This window comes from Acromyrmex echinatior, chromosome 7, assembly GCF_024713525.1.
Source record: "Acromyrmex echinatior isolate Ae372 chromosome 7, ASM2471352v2, whole genome shotgun sequence".
NCBI lineage: Eukaryota > Metazoa > Arthropoda > Insecta > Hymenoptera > Formicidae > Acromyrmex > Acromyrmex echinatior.
Window position 1 is genome coordinate 936,848 of NC_141858.1, and position 23,740 is coordinate 960,587.

Here is a 23,740-nt window from a genome sequence, read left to right on the forward strand (position 1 = left end):
GTTTGATGTTTGAGAGACGCTATAGTCTCTATAGTGCGATAAAAAATATTATGACTTGTGTAATTCGTTTTTTGCACTCTGACGCACTTATAGAAGCTGTAGAATTGCAGACTATCGATTATTTTAAATTGATTGATCTACGGCTGGTGTTCACAGTCGATTCCTATATTTAAGAGCGTTCATAAACATCACCCGAATTCCCTTGCATATCATCTTATCCTTGTTATTTACCCAATGTTAAACAAGGATAAGATGATACACGGAGATACCTGTGAAGTTTCCAAACGTAGCCAATATTATCTAATTAAAAAAAATTTTTTTTTTGACAGTCTATATAGTGTGTATGTATGTAACAACGCGGTGGTCTCTTTGTCGCTGCCGTGGCGCCATGTGATGCCATGAACAAGCGCGAGTCTACGATTCGTTACTGTTTTTTCAACGGATTTTTCTTCGCGGTCCGATTCACGCTCACAACGCTTAAAATCATTTTATCCTTGTTGTTTGTCATGTTAAACAAAGACAAATGATGCTCATAGACTTATTCTTTCTAAAACAAATGAAGAAGATCGAGAAGAAGTGAAACGAAGAAAATTTTAATCAGTCATAAATAATTCAGCGTAAAGAACATATCGTACGAGAGCTAAAGAGTTCTATCTTTATAAAAAAAAAGAAAATTTTGATTTGTACAAATAGTTTAGCATAGAAAAGAATACGTTGTCCGAGTTTTTTAAGAATTTTATTTAAAATAATATATAGTCAGTGTTAAAGAAACAGATAAGTTTCGCTTTTTTATTTGGAATTGCCTGATTATTAATTTCATTAAATCGATTTTCTGTACACTGTAAAAAATTGTCTTAAAATTCATTGACAAAAGTTGAAATTTTGTTACAGTCACATTGTCTAAATTTTCGGACTATGACAAGCCGTTTTACTTTTTAATAGCATAAACAAATGTAGTCTAATATTAAATTCTTAAAAAATAATTGTCTTAAAAAAAATTACGATTTTTAATAATGAATTAAAATTATGTCGTAATATAATAATATTTTCATGAATTAAAATTATGTCAAAGCAATAGAAATTCTATATATTAATATAAATTCTATAAATTGAATACAACTTCTATTTTTCGTCATTAAAGATAGAAGAGTCCTTAAAGGATATATGCATAAAAATCAGAAAAAAAAGAGAGAGAATTCATTTTTATCAAATATTATAAAATTAACAATTGACATTATTCGTTTTTTATTTCTCAATCAATACATATTTTGTGATACAGATTCAAATCAGATCGTAAATCATGCCATTTGGAAGCGGAAGAAAACCAAGCGCCGAGAGAAGTGAAGTTTTAATTAATGAAGATGGAAAAACTGTTTGTCGGCACTGTAAAAATATAATATCTTCTAAAATTGAAAGGATTCGAGTGCATTTAAAAAAATGCCCTATACGTAATACAATTTATGAAGTAGAGAACGACGAATCGAACGATAATGATGAGGAAGTAAATGAAACTCTCCCAAAAAAACAAAAAATTCAGTCGTCTATCAAAAGTTTTGGGATATTAACCTCTGAGTCCCAAAAAATTGAATTAAACAAAGATGTGGCGAGATTTTTTTTGGAAATAATATTCCTTTTTCAGCTGTGGCAACAAAAATTTCTAAACAAATGTTCCATAATTTGCGACCTGGATATAAACCACCGAATCGGAAACAACTCGCAGAGTCTTTTCTAGATACGATTGCCGAAGAAGATTGACGAAAATATTGTCAATGATTTGAAGAGTGCAAATATAACTCTTTTGCTAGATGGCTAGTCCAGCGTGCGAAATGATCCTGTAATCGCACACAGTATACATACTGTACGCAATCGTATTTGTTTAATGCCATGAATTGTGGATCAGAAAAAAAAACCGCGGAAACATGCCGTGAATTGGCATACATTGCAATTAAGGAAATAAAAGAAAAATATAAGGTTGACGTATTTGTTATTTGTTCGGATGAAAGTAAAATGAAAGTAAAATGAAGACATTGCGCAAATTAATTGAAAATAATTATCCGCATATTTTAACATACGGCTGCTCTGCTCATTTTTTAAATCTATTGGAATCGGTCGTCACTCCGAAAAATATTATGAAACATATTGTGGAAGTGCAGAAATATTTCAGAAATTATCATCAACCTCATGGTTGGTTGATCAATAAAAATGATATAATGCCACAAATACCAAATGACGGCGGAATTCTCAAAAAGAGTGTGTTCATACATTCGTAGAAAACTTGCACAAGTATAATGAAATTATGGAGCAGTCCATTGATTCAGGAATCAGTAACATTTTATCAAATAAAGGTTTATATGTAGAGGCTAAAAATTTGCTAAACTAACTAATAATTGTTGGAAATTCTCTGGATTTGTTACAAAGTGATACTACGTCAATTACAAAAGCTGTGGAAGTTTGGATGAACTTGATGGAATCTTCGGAGCTTTCAAATTATCGTGATGATATTAAAAATCGATTTCAAGAGGCGATGAAGCCGTTTCATTTCCTCGCTAACGGATCCAGTGTTCAGAGAGAAACGATTAAATTCTGACTAAGAATCACAAGCAGAAGACTGGTTAAAGAAAAATCAGCCAGAATATTATCCGTTTCTATTGTATTTCCAGCTTCAGGATAAGGAATATTTTTCACCAAACATGTTTTTAGAAGATGTAATTGAGAAATTTTCTTCAGCGAGATGATGGCAATTAATGGACCTAAAAACTGTGAAAAAGAATAATTTATCTACGGGATTTTGCGACTTCTTTAAAAAACTTCATTCGTGCCCATCAAGCAGCGCGGGACTCAAAAGAATTTTTTCGACTTATGGATTTATTTGGACACCTATTCGGAATAAGCTTGGAACAGAAAAAGCAACGAAATTAGTCAAAATATACAGATATCTTCGAGAAGATAAGCCCGAATGGTGAACATCATAATAAAACATTAAAAAAAATTTTGTTTTTAATCTTAAATATTAAATTATCTAAATAAATGTTAATATAATTTTTTATACGTGTCATTATTTCTTTCTTTATCTTCACTATAGAAATCTCGGTAGTCTAGAAATTTAGAATCTCGTATGGAATGTTAGAAATCCGAGTATAACTCCTAACCGAGGTAATATTTTTCACAATAAATAAATTTATTGATTGATTTCCAGCATATTAAGAGCTTAATAGATGCCTATTGAGCATTAAAATTTAATTATAGATATTTATTTCGGTAGTTTAGCTGCATTTTTAAGTCTGATAAAATTTCAGCGTGCAGTTCATATATTATGACTACAAGTATATATAGGGTCCATTATAAAAGTAATGCGCATTTTCTGGGAAAAATAGATTTATTGATCGTAGCGGTACAAATGCTCAAACTTCTTCAAAATATTCTCCCCCTGAATCAATACACTTGCGGAGACGTGTCTGCCAGGCCTGGAAGGCACGCTGAAACTCCTCGACGGGAATGTCTCTTAGGAACGTTGTAACATGCTTTTGGATGTTTTCCACGGACTCCCAATGCTTTCCTTTCAGCTCTCTCTTCAGACGGGGAAACAAAAAAAAGTCGCACGGAGCCAAGTCGGGACTGTGAGGGGGCTGGGGAACCACCAGGGTGTTGCTCCGGGTCAGGTAGTTGGCAACAATGAAGGCCGCGTGGCTGGGGGCATTGTCATGGTGGAGCTTGATCGCGGCACAAGCTTTGCGCAGATTCTCCGTCACTATGCCATGTACCGCAAATGTGGATATGTTTAGGGTGTCAGCGATGTACTGGATGCTCAATTGACGGTCAGAACGCAAAACTTCGCACACACGATTCACGTTTTCGTCAGTTCTGGCCGTTGTTGGGCGTCCAGAACGGGGTTCGTCGGCGACTTCCTCCCGGCCCTCCTTGAACACCTTGTGCCACCTCCCGGACTGTGACCTTGAAATGCAGTCGTCCTTGAAGGCCTCTTGAAGCATCTGGAATGTTTCGGTTGCATTCTTTCCAAGTCGCACGCAAAACTTGATGGCGTATCGTTGTTCAAGCGAACGCTCCATCGCGCCGTGTTACAAAGTCGAAAAACACACTTCACGCGAAGGCACGTCTTTCCACTCAGACTACTCGGAGCAAACTGGCGACCGGCTGCCTTGAAAGGGCAGACCCCCCATCACATTTCCCGACTCATTTTACCCCGCTCCGATGGATATTCGCGTCACAATAAAATCATACGCATTACTTTCATAATGGATCCTGTATATGCATATACATATACAATATGTTGCATAGCATATATAAATTCATATTGAATTATTTAAGCATTAAAAGATTCAGTTTTAACTATTATGGACATTTCTTATTTTCTATTTGTTGAGTTTTCATTACATAGAAGTTTTTTTACAAAGTTTTTTGAAAAATTTATTACTATAATATTTTTATAAAATTTATTTGTAATTAATTTTATTTGAATATATAATTAAATAATGATAAATACAACGTAAACTAAATATTACATGAAAAATATATCAAATTTATTTAATAATCAATTTTATTTTAAAAAACCCCTAAAAAACCCAAAAAACTCCAAAAAACCCCAATAAAACCCAATAAAACTCCCATAAAACCCAGTGGGTTGAGTTTTTCTTTAAAAAAGCTCGGGTTTTTTTCTAACCCTGTTCTGAACGATCTTGCTTACTGAAAGTAGGTTAGTTGTGAGTTCAGCAGGATTGGGTAAGTTAACTTTTTTTTAACTAAGTTAAGTTAAAGTTAACAACCTTGAAAATTTAACTTAGCTAAGATACAAGTTAATTTATAATGAAATTAATTTAATTAAAGTTAAGTTAATAAAAAAGAGTAATTGAAAAGTTAAAAGTTAAATTTGTTTTTTCTTTATTTTTTTTATAATTGCAAGGTTTTAAATAACGAAAATGACAAATATACGAGTATACTTCATTTAACAAATACTTTGTATTTTATTTACATGTTTTGTTTATACATACTGTTTAGTATGTAAGATTCGACTATAAATATTGGCCTGTGGTATAACTAAAGCTTCAGACACGATACGAGGGAGTAGCGATAGTAATAAGGAATAATAGATTTCTACCTATTAGAAACTATTAGGTGTTGGAATTAATTCGTAGCGTTTTTTTAATGAAAGAATGTTATTTATTTCACATGAGCATTAAAAAATACATTAATGAAAGTACTTCCCATTACTTTCTACTACTTTTGACCATCTTTCGGGCAGTGAATGAATACCGCGTCGGAAGAACTGTTCATCTTTAGATGAAATCCAGGAATCGAACCATTTTGTACAATCTTCGTAAGATGTGAACTTCTGCTCGCACAAGCTATGAGCTAATGATCGAAACAAGTGGTAGTCGCTAGGTGCAATATCAGGAGAATACGGCGGGTGCGGTAGCACTTCCCATTTAAGTGTTTCCAGGTATGTTTTTACCGGTTTTGCAACGTGTGGGCGAGCATTGTCGTGCAGCAAGATGACTTTATCGTGTCTTTCGAAGTATTCCGACCGTTTTTGCTTCAATGCACGGCTCAAGCGCATCAGTTGCCGTCGGTAGAGATCTCCAGTAACGGTTTCATGCGGTTTTAGCAGTTCGTAGTATATGACACCCTTCTGATCCCACCAAATACAGAGCAGGAGCTTTGAGCCATGGATATTGGGCTTTGTCACTGATGTTGATGGTTCGCCGGGCTTAACCCATGACTTTCTGCGCTTTGGATTGTCATAATGGATCCACTTTTCGTCACCGGTAACAATCCGATGCAAAAAACCTTTTCTTTTCTGCCGTTGAAGCAGCAGTTCGCACGTGAGAAAACATCTCTCAATATCCCTTGGTTTCAATTCATATGGGACCCAATGTCCTTCCTTCTGGATCATGCCCAAACTTTTAAGACGTTTTCCTATTGTTGAGAAGTCAACTTCCAATGACGTAGATAATTCTTTAAGTGTTTGACATGAGTTTTCATTGAGCAGTGCCTGCAAATCGTTATCTTCAAATTTTTTCGGCTGACCAGGTCGCTCCTTGTCATCCAAGTCGAAATCACCAGCTTTAAAACGTGCAAACCACTTCCTACACGTTTGCTCAGCCAGAGCATGTTCACTATACACACCCACTAAAATACGATGAGCTTCAGCTGCACTTTTGTTCATATTAAAGTAATGAAGCAAAACTCCCCGCAAAAACACTTTATCTGGCACAAATTTTGACATATTCAATGAATTATACAGTATTGTTATTTATGATTTCAAGAAAGGTTATGTACGGCAAATGACGTCCTATGATAGATGTTTACAATGTATACAGAACTATAGGTAACAACGAAATAGTGTACTGCTTGTGCCATCTCTTGTAAAACGCTACGAATTAATTCCAACACCTAATAGATACATCGAAATACACGGTTTTTGATAGATTGAAATCTGGGGGTCGATTGTGTAATTTGAAATGAGTTAAAAATTACAAAAGTGAGAAAATTCACTAGAATATTTATAATTTCATTAGTCAACACCTAAAATTGCTCACTCCTGCAACCCTCACCTTGTTTTAAGTTATCGCTATTGCCGCGTATTATGTCTGAGACTTAACTTCAAAGAATAAAAAATTAATAGTTACGGACAAAATATAACTTAAAAAACACTAATAGTCTTACTTAATAGTCTAAAATGTTTAAAATACTTAAAAACTTAATAGTCTAAAATGTTAAAATTAAATAAACTAAGTTAAGTTAAAATTAATTAATCTTTTAACTTTTTAATTTAACTTTTATCTTTTTAACTTAGCTCTACCCAACCCTGGAGTTCAGGTGTGTACAGGATATTGATCAATGCTTTTTTTATAACGTTTTTCTCTTGCTGCACTATCGCCCACTAGTGCAACATTCAGACAATGTATCGTGTTTCCATGGTTGGTGGTACGCAAACTCATTCGGTATACCGTGTTTCCATAGCTATGGTATAGTGTAAATTTTATGCACGAAGGGATTTTGCTACATCGTCTCAAAGGAACGGTGTAGAACCAGTATGACATTTAAAATTTGAAAATGGAAGTCAAGTCGGAATAGGATTTTAACGCAATAAATGTAGTGTACACTATGATATGCACCACTCTAGTGTAGTGTAGCTGAGTGTAACGCTTACACGCAACTGATGCGGTGCGAGATTGCATCAGTGTATCCCAAGAGAAAACGCTATTAGTGTTATTAGCAATACTTCTATTTGTTTGCTGCCCATCGCTTCTACCGACACGCTTTCATTATTGGCTACAACTACTGCATTAGTAAACGGAATTTTTGATAACAACACATCACATGGCTTGTTAGACATATGTGTAGATGCACTTGAATTTACGTACCAGTCTGTTGTATTTGCATTACTTACTTTGAGAGTCGTAAAAAAATGTAGAGTTTGCTGCGGTGTTTGCCGACTTCGGTTTCTGTGTAACTGATTTCGTCTACTGCGTCGGTCTATAATTTTGTCTACTTACGTCTACTGTGACGGTCTCTCGCTAAATGACTATATTTGCTGCAATTATAGCATCTCGGTCCTTTTGAAATATTCATGCCCTTCTGGGGATCTCTTCGTTTTACTTGTAACTGACTACTGCATCACCTCTTGTAATAATTTCGTTTTTATCGAAACTTTTGTAATAGGTGTGTTCGAGTTCTCGATACCCATTATCATAGGTTTGTATTTATCTGGTGAGCAGGTTTGTATTTATCTCGCAAATAGGAATGTACCAATCCATTCCTCTTTAACCTTAAATTTCCGTTCAATTTGTATGATATGGAGACAAAATTTTAGTAACGTATTCTTCTACTGATGAGCAATTTTTTAAATGTGTCATTACGACTGCTCGTAGGAGGTTTTTCTCGACAATCCCGATTCTTTATAGATTTCTTTCAAGTTGTCCTAAGCTTCTTTCGCAGTCATCGTATATTGTACGTACATGTAGATTGACGAGTCGACAGATAGAATTATTTTAATTCTCGCTCATCTCAACTTTGCCGCATTCTGTTTGGTTCCTGTCATGCATTATCATAAATCCTGTTTGAGGTACGTTTGCATAACAGATTGCTACGTACTGTAATTGTCTCTTCCGATCAATTTTTCGATGACAATGCGCTGCATTAATAACTAGTGTTATTCTGTGCCATGATTATTTTGCACACATTGAGTTTAATGATTCATATCAATATCACTACGAATCCTTTTTTTCGCACTACTGTTACTTATTCTCGGGCAACGATATCTAGGCCCATAATCTGTGGTTCGGGGCGGTGTTTCTTCAATAATAAATGGCAATGATGATCTTGATCTCTTTTATTATACAAAGTGGAAGCGTACAAAAAGAATTGTAGCAGAACCGGAAATGAATACGAACATGAAAAACGTGTCACGAACTAACTAAAAAAAACGTAGACAGACCATCAATCTCAAAAATATATATGGCGCGAAAAAATACTACCAACATAAGAGAAATAAAAATAATTCAAGAGTCCGTTTCCTTGCGAATAGGCTCAATTTAAGCGATACGAATTCTAACTTTCAAATAATAATATCAGTCTCTATGAGAACTCGTTCACATATAAATTAAATAAAATTGTTAGAGAATACAATTTATTGCCTTTTTTGTAACTAAGAAACTACATCGCGTTTATTTCGTTGTTATGTAATTAAAAAGATATAGATTAAACTTATATTATTCATTTCTATATTTATTTTGAAGTAAGTTTCATATCTCGGGAGAGCATTTAAGGAATAGCTAGAAGATGATGTAAGCGGTTTTTTTATCTTTGTCTAGTTTTTTGACTCTCTGGGATATTCCTGCCTGGCTTTTTTCATCGGTCGTTCATGTCGAATCTGAAGGAACGTTGTATCAAAAATTCAAATAAAAACTTTTTTATTTTCCTCTCAGTAAGTTGTTGAGTTCAGTTTCGGAAAACTCATCCAAATTATGATAGATTATGTTCAGATTTCACGTAAAAAAAAAACTGTACTGTTGAGTTACTATTAGTCGTTGTCGAAGTAAAAGTGCAAGTAACCTAAAAGTGAGAATGATGGATGAAACAGAGAAGTACAGAATTCCATTATTCGATGGAACCAATTTCGATAATTAGAATTTTCGCATTGAAACGCTTCTAAATGAAATGGATTTACTTGAATTTCTGGAAAGTTTATACACGGCGATTACAATTTAAACCAGAACACGACTGAGCAGCGGGAAAAGGAAGCACGTATCTAAGAGATACATACTTGCTTTTATTATCCAAGAGAAATAAGAAGCGCGACAGTAAGTGTAAATCCCACACAATTCAAAGAATTGTAGACAACTATCTTAAGTACGCCAAGGATAAGGAGATAACATTCGAACTGCATTACGACAGACATTTGAAAGAAGGTGCATTGCAAGTCAATTATTAATACGTAAGTATTATTATCTATTATCTATGAAGTTTGATGCAAAAAATGATACGTTAGCAAATCATTTAAAAATTTGATAAATTTTTAAAAATTTGATAAATTGATCAGAGATTTATAATTCATTGGTACCATTTTAAAAGAGACAGACATAGTGTGCCATCTTCTATTGCCGACAATGCCGTTCGAATACGACAACGTCACTACCATTGAAACTTTGCTATAAACAATCTTACTTTAGTAAACAATCTTACTTTTGTCAAGAATAGTGAATATCAAATCAAGAATGAATGACATGAAATCAAGGAATCAACTTTTACAACATTCGTATCATGACAGAGCTATAAAAAAGGAACAAAGTTTTAAAAATTAAAACTCATCCAAAGGAAACGAATCGTCGAGATTTCCTTATAGGTATAATTATTGGTGGCAAGCAAGGATATAAATATATTGAATATCGTAACAGGATTTATGATAATAAAAATTCTGACAGCAAAACTGCCAACGCAATTACAAGTTCTGAGGATCAAACGAACTCACAAAGCTATTGCTTTCTAGCAGCGACAAGAGACATTTCAGAGACACGTAAGATGGTTTTTGGATTCGGGTGCAACAGAATATTTGATTGACAGTAGTATTCCCTTAAAGAATGTAAAAAATCTAGATATACCTATAAAGATTAGAATAGCTAAAACAGTAGCTAACCAGATAGGAAAAATTCTTCTTCTTATATACGTCAGAGATGTATTAACAGTATTTAATCTTGAGATGAATTTGTTGTCCGTACGAAAACATGAAACGAATGGTTTTCAAGTTACATTTGAAAACGGCAGAGAAATAATTGTAAAAAATGACACTGTAATTGCAATAGTGTACAGAAATAAACTCGGAGCTATACGAATTAAGTTTTAGAAATTCTATCAATGCAAATCTAAGTACAAGAAATGAAGACGCAGCACTGTGGTATAAACCAATAGGATATATCAATTACAACGACTTGAAGAAAGCTTGAACTAAATCTCAAAAACAGACTACAGGAATCAATAGCAGTTTGTCATCCTTACCTATGAATCTGTATTGAAAGAAAACAAACACAAAAGCCGTATGATCATGTACATCGAAAAGAAAAACTGCAATTGGTGCACAGCGATTTGATAGGATCCGTTACATCTGAATCAGTGATGGAAAAAAATATATACTTATCTTAATAGATAACTACAGTCATTTCTCCAGCTACATCTTAGATCAAAAACAGAAGTTTTGCGATATCTCAAAATCTTCTCCATCTTTGTATGAAGCAATGGCCACCGCACATTTCAACACAAAAATAAGTCATTTTCGTTGTGACAATAGTAGAGAATACTTATCGATAGAATGAAGGATTTTTTGAGCAAAAAGGATACAATACGAGTGCACTATGAGATATTCACCGCAACGGCGTCGCCGAGAGAATGAATCAGATCATTCTAGAAAAGGCAAAATGCATACTGTTAAATTATAAACTCGGGAAGATTTTTTAGTCAAATGCTGTACAAGCTGGTATATACGTAATAAATAGAAGTCTGACTACTGTCATAAACAGAAAGCTGCCGGTTACATTATGTTTCGATGATCTATCCTACATAAGAAAAATCAGAGTTTTTGGATACGTCATCTATTTGAAACCTCTTAAAGAACTCGTTTGAGGAAAGTTTGATTCAAATGTTACTTTATAGAGTACTGTCTAAATGGATATAAGTTCTGAAACCCCAAAGAGAATAAAATAATCCAGGGAAGAAACGTCATATTTGATGAAACGAGATTCACATTCAATGGGTCGATTACTAGTGACTGGACTCATCAAGCTGAGGAGTAGCATTTATTTACAGAAAAGATTGCGAAATCATGGATTCAATAGAATTCGAGCTCAATAAGCAATGAGAAAGATAATCAAGAAATTGATGAGATCAAATTACAATTTGATGAATCTGAAAATAAAAGATCTGAGAATATATCTCTTCTAAGGCTATGGAGAAGCACGAGATACAAATTAAAATCGAAATACCTGGAAAACTATGCGATTCTGGCTCTACATGTGTAAATGATATACTAGAAATCTTTGAAGAGATTGATGTTCGAGAAAATAAAGATGAATGATATAAAGCTTTGGTGAAGAAATTAGAGGTGTGCGAATCAAGCTTTTGCAAAGTGGAATCGAATGGAATATATATATAACAACATGTTCTATAACTACATCAATCTATAATAACATGTTCGAAAATGAATCGAATCAAATTTGAAATCTTTACGCTGAATCGAATCAAATCGAATCCTTTTGATTCAAAAACGAATCGAATTAAATCAAATTTTTACATACTGACATTATCTAAAAAAATTAAAAGCTAAAAAAATTTTGAATGTACAAGTGTAAAAAATTAAAAAATTAATACGAGGGCAAGTCAATAAGTTTTTAGAGAAACATAGTAAAACACATTTTTTTTTATCGATTCATTTTTATTTCTTAACATAGTCTCCTTTCAGCTCGATACACTTGATCCAATGATTCTCCAACTTTTTCAAACCATCCGAATAATATGATTTGTCCAACTCTTCAAAATAAGCCTCTGTTTCGGTGATGAGCCGCTCTCTGGTGGTGAATCTCTTTTCTCCGAACCATTTCTTCAGATTTGGAAACAGGAAATAGTCGCAGGGGGCTAAATTTGGCGAATATGCTGGATGGGGAAGCAATTCGTAGTGGAATTCGTTTGGTCATCGGTGTCGGACACGTGTGAACCCGTGCATTGTTTTGATGGAAGAGCACTTTCTTCTTCGCCAAATGGGGACGTTTTTTCTTTAAAATGTTGTTGAAACGGTCCAATAGGGCTGCGTAGTAATCGCCATTGCTTCGACGGAAAGTAATTAATATGAATTATATCACGTGCATCCCAAAAAACTGTGGCCGACTTCATGGTCTTCGCCTTCTTCGGAGCTGATTCATTCGGTGAAGTTGTTTTGACTGTTCCTTTGTCTTGGGTGTGAAGTAATGGATCCATGTTTCGTCCACAGTAATGAATCGACGCAGAAGTTCATCTGGATTATGTTGAAACATCTCCAAACATTGTTTTGAAATCGTCACACGGTCGCGCTTATGATCCACAGTAAGCAAACGCGATCATCACATCCATCTTGCCGATAGCTTTTTCATACACAATTGTTCGTGCAAAATTGAAATCATGTGATATGCCTGTTGGCCTCAACAAGCTCGCGCACTTTCATTCGTCGATCAGTCAAAATAATATCGTGGACTTTATCGATGATTTCTAGCAGCCTCAATTGGACATCCCGAACGAGGTGCATCACATGTGGATGTACGACTATGTTTAAATTCATTTACCCAATTGTATACAGTCGCAAACGCTAGTGCAGATGTGCTATGAACATTATCCAACTCAGCTTTGATTTCTTTCGGCGTTAAACCTTTTATATGTAGATGTTTGATCACTGCATGAAACTCGTTTTTTCCATTTTGCAAAAAGTACAAAGATTCACTTTAATCGTCTATAGAAATGAAACCGCGATGAATTCCACTCAGAATTTGACAGTAATCAGCTGCTACTTGTCGAAAAGTAATGTGACATGACACTGCGAGTGCTCTCTGACAAATTTTCTAAGAACTTATTGACTTGCCCTCGTATGTTATAAATGTATTAAAAACAATATTTTTTGGTAATATCTATATGTTGAAAATGACTTATTTTTATGTTTATCTAAAAAGATCTGTACTGTCATTGAAAATATTTCATAGTTTATTTTTTTTTAAATTAGTTTGTAAAATCAATTTCCCTTTCATTCTCTCTCCCATTACAGAATGAAAAGAGATGGAAATGGCTATCTTCCATGGTCCTTCTCTCTTACTTTTACCAACCATTTTAACACATGGATCGCGCAGTTCATTCTCTATATCTTGGTGTATATCGAAACACGGCCATACTACACAGCATATCAGAAAGATGAAAACATCTAATAGAGTCCAATGATAACTGACGCGATGAATAAGTCCACGCTCATGCACGAAGATTGATATGCGCCGATACAAGATTGGTGATAGGAGATGCAGGGAAGAGAGAGAGAGAGAGAGAGAGAGAGAGAGAGCAAGAGGCGAGTGATTCAAAATCGAACCATTAATAATTCGAAATTTCGAACTTATCAGGTTAACTTTCGAACTTTCAGATCCGAAAACAAATCCACTGTGATTCGATTCGATTCGATTCGAATTTGAACTAATTTGCACACCTCTAGAAGAAATAAATGCTTTAACAGAACGACATCTGAGATTTGACATCTCTTTTTTCAGAAAAAAAATGAGACAATAAATGGATTTTTGTCAAAAGAGATATCGACAATATAGAGAGATATAAGGCCCGACTGTTAATCAAAGGCTCCACAAAAGAAGGATTTCGATTATGATGAAACTTATGCTCCTCTCGCACGATTAATTACGTTAAGAACCTTACTAGCTGTGATAATAGAAAAGGATCTCGTTACTTATAATATGGATGTGAAAAATGCATTCCTGCATGGAGAATTTCAGGAGGAAGATTCCTGAAGGTTTTCAAAGTAAAATGGGTCAAATCTGCAAGTTCAAGAAAGCATTCTACGAGCTCAAACATGCTCCTAGAGCGTGGAATAAGACTATTCATATCTTTTTAATAAGTTTAAGATTTAGTAGGTCTGAAGTAGATAGATGCCTATACATACTGAGGTTGTCGGAAATAGAAATATATTTACTTCTTGTTGAAGACATAATTACAGCGGGAAACAACAGGAAGAAAATAGAACAAATCAAGAAAACATTAGTATAAAATTTCATGAGAGATTTAGGTAAATTAACCTTATTTCTTGGCATAAGCATAAAATGAAAAAAAGGAGAAATATTCTTAAGTCAATATACGTAGGCTGAAGAGGCTATTGAAATATTTCAACATGAGAGAATGCAAAGTTAATATATCTACGAATATATCTGGCAGCTTGGACAGTAGAGAGCAGATAACTGAACGACTCAAAACTCTATAGAGAATTTAATAGGTTATCTCGTGTTTGTTATGACGACTTTACATAAGCTACGCCGCAAACTATTTCAGTCGGGCAATCGAATAGCTCACTGCTCAGTGCGATTGACTCGCAATCTGTGGATCCGAGTTCGATCCGACCTGTACTCCGCATACGCGATTTTTTACGTTCGCCGTTCAGATTCGACGTTAAATTGTAGGTCCCCTTGAGTGTTGACAAACTCTAAAGAATAAGAATGCAATTACTATAAAATGCAAAAATATAAGCGAATCTCTGTCCCCGAAGAAGCTCTAAAGCTAAAATTGATATGCACGGTAATGTGATCCAATAACAGGGTCGGAAAACCAAATAGGGGAATATACCAAGACCATTTCAGTCGATATCAACATGAGCAGACAGAGGCTCGCTGGAAAGGTCTTTAATATCTATTAAATGTTGAGCTATATGTTATAGGAAAGGAGATATTGAACACATTGTTTTGTGGATGCTGATTTCGAAAATGAAAATGACAGGAAATCTACATCTGGAATTTTAATGAAGGTTTATGGAAATTCCTGTAGATCAGTCTTGTGATCCTGTAGATCACAAGAAGGCAACTATCAGTAGCCACTTTATCCATAGAAGCTGAATATATAGCCTTGGCGACTACAGAATTGGTTTGGTTATACAGGGTATCCTATTTTAAATGATCCAGCTCAATATCTCGAAAACTAAACCCAGTAAACAAAAATGTTTCAGACAAAAATTGTTTGACTTGAAAGGGGACATAAGATGATATTGATTTAACCTTAGATAGTCCTCTGAAGGTCACGTGAAGATCGACTTCAATTTTTTAAATGGAACCCCCTATTTCTCATTACATATTCTTGTAGCTCATTTCGAAAGCTTTCCAAAACACTATAACTAAGTTACTTTTCGTTAAACACTTATTAAGTTATAAGGTTGAAAGTTGCAATACAGTGGATTGTCATTTGAATAACCATTGCTACATACATAATCTAACAATTATAACCTAAAAATTTATAGATATAAAATTAAAAAATTAGGATAATGGAATTGAATTGTACTTGTTAACTCGAATATATTTTGTGGGAAAATTCGAGTTACAACTCTGATTTCAATTTGACTATTCAAAATCAGTGATCTAAAACAATGATTTCAGATTAAACATATTTGTTTTGAAATTATGACTTAACCATCTTTTTTTTCTCCTAGAGCACTCATCTATCATAACATAATTGGTTATCTCAACATTCACGCTGACAGTGCGCTCCTTTGCATTCTGACCGCAATCTCGACCGACGGCACAACTTTATCGCTTCTCGATGATCGCAATTCGACAGCCAATGATATTTAAAGTCAATAGCTACTCACTGAATTACCACGAATCAATCTTAATTTAAGTTGAGCACCAGGCACGAGTGAGCGTGGCGCTCTTTGTTATTCTGCTAAATCTTGACTAATTATTCTCAATCTTTCTTTAATGCGACGGACGACAACTAACTGCTCAGTCCCGCATGGACAGTGGAGGTGATTTGGAGCGGGAGTGAATCGGAAGGCGCAAGAATCCAGATAAGAACTACTTCCTTTTTATAATAAGAAAATAACAAACATATATTTGATATTGGTAACGGAAACAATTACAAGAATCTATTCAAATACGCAGCTCCACGCGGTACAATAACTCGTCTCAGTGTGATTATGAATTCGTTATAAGCGGAAGTTATCGAGTCGCATAACACAAAAGAACGGCAACAGGCAATTATCGCGAGCGTTATCACAAATTCATCAGTCGATCAAAATTTACAGCAACAATCGCGGTTTTCCGCCAGACGTCGTACAATGATTTTCTCTACTGTACACGAAATGTGACTCAAACGCGGCGTACAATTCAAGTTGGCGAATTAACATACATTACTCTAACGAGACGCGGTGACACCGCTGTGGCGAGAGGGCAGCAAGCTTTACGCGAACTGAATATAAAAATCTATGTAATTCGAGCGAACGGCAAGTGACAACTTAATTAATTACTCGTGGTAGTCCCCTGTACGGCCCGCAGTCTTTCGGTAGTTCAAATTCAGCACATGCTATTCGCTCATTATCGGGGATCGACGGCTTTATAGAATTCCTACGCTTGTCTCACCGGCGACTTCATATCCTTCATATCCTTCCGTTAGCTCCTTCCGTTCGATTCTCTCTAAGATTCGATAGCACTTTGCACAGATCCTCTCTGTGTCGTGAATCTTGCGTCCTTTACAACTGCCCATGGCTCGTGCCACAACGCGAGTGATTTCGGCGGGGGATGCACAGGCTGCGCTGCTTATCGAGAACGACACCTCCCGGCGCTTGATTGGCTGATAACGGCGCCGTGCGACTCCACGAATCGCGTGGGCCCGTGGCAACAACGTAGCTTTCCGCGACTTAGCGCGGAATCCGAATTTCGCCCGGGTAGTCTTCTCGCCCAGGACTCCTGTCTCGCACAGAGTTCTCCCGACTTTAGGCGATTCTTTTAGTTTGAGTCCAAATCCACCATGGTCTTCTCGGCGGACGTTCTAACTGGTTGTCCTTTTGAGAAACTATCTCATCCGTCTCGGTATCCTCCATTTCCTCTGTAAAAACAGGAGCGGCACTAAAAGGATGCAAATAACAGTGTAGGCAGCAAATTAGAAAGAGCAATACGACCTGCGTGCTCCCGCCATTAGCGTAATCCGGAGCCTTCTTGGCAATGGTCTTCTTCGGCGGTTCTATTCGGCGATCCTTTTCTTTGCTGGCAACCGGATGAGACAGCTTCAACACAATCAACGCACACAGCTACCGATCCTGGCAACGATTCTCGCAGAAAAATAATGCAAACAAAAACAAAAAAAAAATACAGAAGAAAATAAATAAAAATAAATTTAAGGTGGCGCCTGAACGATAGCGTCCGCACGCTTGTTGTACGTCCTCACGAATCGGGTGGACCCACTCGGCTTATCTGTGGCAAAGTGATGGACATGAAAAACGTCACATCACAACTCCCTCTTCCCCGGAAAGGACCGAGGAAGTCTCACAAGCGTCGTCAGCCGCTTTTCCCCAACAATTTACTCTGAAATGGTCGGAAAGACGGGTTCCCCCTCTTAGCAGACTTCGTCTTCTCTTTCTTGGTGGCCGTGTTCGGACACCAATATACGGGTAGGAACAAAATGAGAAAAAAGAGGAAACAACCGCAAAATATACAAAATTTCCTCGAACAGTTTGCCCTCGGAACCGACCAGGTTTCTCTCACCCTCCAACAAATTGCATAATCGTTCGTAGCTTCAAATTTTTTGCTTGACCACCCTTCACGCCACTACCACCGCTAGCCCACGACTTAACTCTCGCCATACTTATCAAGGATGTAACACCAAGGACAATGGCACCTACGGCGTCCCCTCCCTCCAACGACGTCCCGTCTACTTTTCTAATGAGCAAACGAAAGGAGGGAGTGGAACTATTAAGTTCATAAATCTAAATGAGATTTCCTTTTATTTATGGCCTTCTACTTTCCTGTTAGTTGGCAGCGGTAGCCTGAGTTGGTCGGTAGTTCCTTCACTCCATCCTTCGGCGGTCGTGTCCCTTCATGGGGTGATAGAGACCGAGCTCCTCCCACTCATCGTGGCAGCGGGGACAGGACTTTAGCGTGACCTTCTTCTTCTTCTTTTTCTTCTTTCTTTTTCTAATTCCCCCGTATGGATTTCCAACCCTATGATTGGGTCATAGTACCGTGCGCAGAATGGATCTGGTGATCCAGCATAAGAATCTCTTTGGGGACAGACTCTGCTTAAAAGTTACTATTCAATATAAGGTTTGCCAACATAATCTCAGAGGTCTTCAAATGGATCTTTGTGATTACAAAGACAGAGACTCCAGGTGTCACCTCATTCAATATGCAGATCAACTGCAACTGAGCGTCACAGGTGCAAGCCCGTGTACAAAAAACGAATACAGTTAAAATTTATTAAAATTATTAAAATTACATTTATTCATGAAAATTGATAGCTCTAATGTTTGACAAAGAAATAACATGAGCTACCTAAATAAAGGAGGGGAAATTCCAATTTCATAAACTGAATCAAATCATGTCTAAATTCAGGGCTGATTTTTTGGGCTAAACCTGGAGGCAAGCTCAAAAAATCGGAGATCGGCAGCTTTACAGAAATCGCTTGTCTCACCGGTGACCCCTTCACGTCCTTCCATTAGCTCCTTCCATTCGATTCTCTCTAAGATTCGGCACTTTACACAGATCCTCTCTGTGTCGTGGATCCTTTAACAACTGCCCACGGCTTGTACCACAACGCGAGTGATTTCGATGGGGGATGCAAGGCTACGCTGCTTATCGGGAACGAGATCTCCCGGCGCCTGATTGGCTGATAGCGGCGCCGCGCGACCTCACGAATTGCGTGGGCCCGTGGCAGCGACGTAGCTTCCCGCGACGGAATCCGAATTTCGCCCGGATAGTCTTCTCGCCCGAGACCTCTTTCTTGTCTTGCACAGAGCTTTTCCGGCTCTAGGCGATTCCTTTGATTCGAGTCCGCCGTGGTCTTCTCGGCGGACGTTCTAGCTGCTTGAGAAGCTACCTCATCCTGATGTCTCGGCATCCTCCATTTTTTCTGTCCGATCTTATCTTAATCGGTCGATTAGTCCCGATTTTGCCTTATAATTTAACTAGTACTTAAAAATAACTTAGTTATAATGTTTTGGAGCTCTTGAGATGAGCTATAAGAATATGTAATAAGAAATAGAGGGTTCCATTTAAAAAATTGAAGGCGACCTTCACGTGATGTTCAGAGGACTAAGATCAAATCAATGACAGCATCTTATGTCCTTCTTCGAGTCAAATAACTTTTGTCTGAAACATTTTTGTGTACTGGGTGTAGTTTTCGAGATATTGGGCTGGATCATTTAAAATAGGATATCCCTAAAATAGGATATAATCTTTTATTTGATTCGGTATTTTAACTCCTGTGTCACTCATTGTATATAAAGTCAACCAATCAGTCATTTATTTTCTTGCTAAGTGGGAGCATAAACTGAAGCATATCGATGTCAAATATATCTTTTGTACAAGATCTCTACTAAAAAAGATTTATGAGGATTCAACATCAAAGGAACAAATAGCTGATGTGCTTACAAAATCATTACCTGAATCAAAAACTTAATAAAACTCCATTATTTGATTAACATAAGTATAATAAAAGATAAAAATAATAAATCAAACTATAGAAAGTACAAAAGTTAAACCGCTAGAATACAATATCATTACATGTTTCGACTTTATATTTAGGCCCTCTTCAAATGTATAAAAAATTATTTTATTTCCCGACGCAGTATAATACATTATTCAAAAGAAAGCGACTGTTTCGTTACATAATCAGATGAAAGTTACAACAGAAAAAATGGAAAATTGCTCGTCAAACGATTGGTTGACCGATTACGAAAATTTCTCGTTGTTCTAGTGAAAATATAAAGAAAGACAGAAATAAATTATCAAAGTTATAAATTATCAAAACCTATGCGCAGGAGTTTTGATTTTTAAGATGGATTCTTTTCTCAACGCGTTCAATTCGTTTCATCCTCGTCTACAATTTACCATGGAAGTTTACTATGGGGAAAAATGATTAAATTGTCTAGATGTTTCTATCATTAAAGATAATCATTTGATGTTTGATTGGTATCATAAACCCACATTCTCAGGCAGATTTTTAAATTTTTTCTCTAACCATCCGATGTGATGATCCCAAAAGAAAGGCATAATTTTTAGTTTAGTGGACAGAATTCTATTGTTGTCGGATCCTGTTTTTCATGCAAAAAATATTACTCTTATCATAAATATTTTGATAGAAAATGATTTTCCGTTTAAGTTCATTTTTGATACCATTAATAATACGTATATAATCAAGGATATAACTCGAAAAAAGATATCTAGAACTAATAACTTAGAGAATACTAAAGAATTAATCCATCTTGATTCACCTTATATACCGATGCCTTATATACCGATTTTAACAGAAAAATTCGAACAATTCAATAAAAATAATATCAAGGTCTCTTATTACAGTACAAACAAATTGAAGAAATTCTCAAAATACATAAAGATCCTTTGGACTCTTTCTCGAAGTCTAATATTGTTTACAAGACAAACTGCAATGATTATGACTCATCTTACGTGGGAGAAAGCTGAAAACTTGGATTTCAGAACATCGAAATCATATACGCTGGAACACCAACTCTAAATCGGTAATAATAGATCATCGATCGCAATTGGATCATGATTTTGATTGGAATAATATTCAAATTTTGAATGAAACCGGTTACAATAAACGCCTTGCCTCAGAGATGCTTAATATTAAAAAACAGAGCAATAGTCTTAACTTACAGATGGACACAGAAGACATTCTTCACAAATCATACATTCCGATAATTAATAATGTTTGATTTTGCATTGCCAAGATTTATCGCTACAGTCGAATCCGTTGAAAACGTTAGACGTTTTTCGCTGCTTTTTATTTTATTTTATAAATTGAACGTTACACGCTTATAATGTGATATTAAATTCTTTTTCATTGCTTTTGACATTTGACGTTTTTTTATATAAGATTAACATGGTTTTTCTCAATTATCGGACTATAATGTGAGTTTTTAACAGAGAGACGTATTATGCTTGTACTAAATAAACCAATTTTTTAGGTTTTGATAACTTATAATGTTTCTTTATATTCTCTCTAGAACAACGAGAAACTTTTATAATCGGTCAACCAATCGTTTGACGAGTAATTTTCCGTTTTCTCTGTTTTAACTCTCATCTGATTATGTAACGAAACAATCGCTTTCTTTTAAATAATGTATTATACTGCGTCGGGAAATAAAATAATTTTTTGTACATTTGAAGAGGCCTAAATATAAAGTCGAAACATGTAATGTTATTGTATTCTAGCGGTTTAACTTTTGTACTTTCTATAGTTTGATTTATTATTTTTGTTTTTAATTATACTTATGTTAATCAAATAAGGGAGTTTTATTAAGTTTTTGACTCTTATTAGCCCTTTATATTTCGTTGGATTTTAAACATTAAAAGTTACTTCAAGTTTTTTATACCATTACCTGAACTACAATTTGTGGTTCTACGCTCCAGACTCGGACTTAAGGATCAGAAGACATAAAATTGCAACATAGAAGACATTAAATGGAGGAGGAATGTTAGAGAATACAATTAATTGTCTTTTTTATAACTAAGAAATTACATCGTGTTTATTTCGTTGTTATATAATTAAAAGGATATAGATTAGACTTATATTATTCACTTCTATATTTTTCTTTATTTTGAAGCAAGTTTCATATCTCGGGAGATTACATTTTAATTTAAGAAATAGTTAGAAGATGGCATAAACGGTTTTTTATCTGTGGCTGCTGTGCCCAATGTGGCGCCAAGCGCTAACTAACAGCGAAGGATTATTGGTGGGAAATCGTTAAGTTTGCAAATATAATAAATGTTACTCATTGATTCTGACTCATATGCCATAAGGTTTAATACGAGGGGTATCCAGAAAATAAGTTCCGTTTTTTTTTACAAATAAAGTTTTTATTGAAAAAATCTAAAATTTACATGGATAATACTTGACAACTTCTAGTCTTTTTCTATATAATTCCCGTCAATCTCAATACATTTTGTATATCTGGAAACAAGCTTCGAAATCCCTTCTGCATAGAAACTTCCCGCCAGTTCTTTAGTCCAGTTAGTTACAGCTGTCTGAACTTCCTCGTCGCTTTGGAAGCGTTTTCCGGCCAAGGACTCCTTCAGTTTCGTAAAAAGATGGTAGTCCGATGGTGCTAGATCCGGGCTATACGGTGGGTGGGTCAAAACATCCCAACTAAACTGATTCAAAAGTGCAGTTGTTGAAGCAGCGACGTGCGGCCGAGCATTGTCGTGAAGAAGGGACACACCTGCCGTCAACATCCCCCTTCTTTTGTTCTGAATGGCCCGACGCAGCTTTTTCAAAGTTTCACAATAGCGCTCCGCATTTATTGTTGCTCCTTGAGGCAAAAAATCAATCAGCAGAATTCCTTTTTGGTCCCAGAAGAGAGAAACCATGATTTTTTTGACGGACTTGACCACTTTGAACTTCTTTGCAGTTGGAGAATAGGTGTGCTTCCATTGCATTGACTGTCTTTTGTTTTCTGGTGTGTAATGGGCGACCCAGGTCTCCAGTGACTATAGATTTAAGGAAGTCATTTCCCTCATCCCTGTAACGGTCCAAAAATTCTTTACCTGCAGTCACTCGTGTGGCCTTGTGTAGAGGAGTCAGTTCTCTGGGAACCCAACGGGCGCAAACCTTGCGAAATTCGAGTTTTTCTGAAACGATCTCATGGATAAGACTTCGGGATATCTCTGGAAAAAGGTTGTGGAGTTCATCTAAAGTTAAACGACGATCATTGCGAATCGCATTTTCAATTTTTGTCGTCAACTCATCCGTGATAAGGGAGGGTCTGCCTCTCCCACTTTCGTCTTCAAGCGAATGTCTTCCTGCCTTAAATTCTCGGACCCATCTCCGCACCATAGATTCACTCATCACACTCTCTCCATATACAGAAACAAGCTGTTTGTGAATATCAACCGATTTAAAATCTTGAGCAAAAAGAAACTGAATGATGCCGCACAAAACAACTCGAGAAGGAATCGGAATGGAGGTGGCGGGACGCGAAGTGGAGGACTCCATTTTGATAACCTCTCCTGACCGTGTTTCACGAGCTACTGACGCCGAACACCGCTCATTCTATTCGGTAGCTTCCCCTCTTCAATGCTGTGTTGCCAGCTCGCTCATACATCGACCTTACTAAACGTATAATACAAACGGAACTTATTTTCTGGATACCCCTCGTACAAACTCAAATGATTGTTTAGGACGTATAGATTACAAAAGTAGAGACGTGATTGCGTGCGTTACGGCTCGGATATCAGTATCGCATTTCTAGGTTTGAAACTAAGTAAGGTACGAGAAACTAAGAAAACTATCTACAATATAAGCATTTATCTGATGACGGTAGCAATTACCTAATGACATGAGCAGTAACCGATGTCGATCTCGCAATGAACATAAAGGGGTGATTAATCTTACCGAGCACTAAAATTTATCGCTGAGGATTACAAAAGATTCGCACGCAGAACGCCATGACACGAGAGAGGGGGGGAGGAGTGAGTGAGAGATGGGGAGAGAGGGGGGAGGAGAG

General features: G+C 36.1%; 1 protein-coding gene and 1 long non-coding RNA gene across 2 annotated transcripts in view; one reads left to right on the forward strand and one right to left on the reverse strand.

The window, feature by feature from the left end:
* LOC105144001 (uncharacterized) overlaps nt 1-23,740 on the forward strand; it is a 171,652-nt gene that overhangs the window by 126,314 nt on the left and 21,598 nt on the right. The gene's annotated exons all lie outside the window — the stretch shown is intronic.
* On the reverse strand, nt 21,804-23,142 carry LOC147908909 (uncharacterized). The gene is made up of 2 exons (XR_015545575.1): nt 23,041-23,142; nt 21,804-22,627 (listed from the first exon to the last, which is right to left on the reverse strand). It is a non-coding gene; the product is annotated as an uncharacterized LOC147908909 (long non-coding RNA).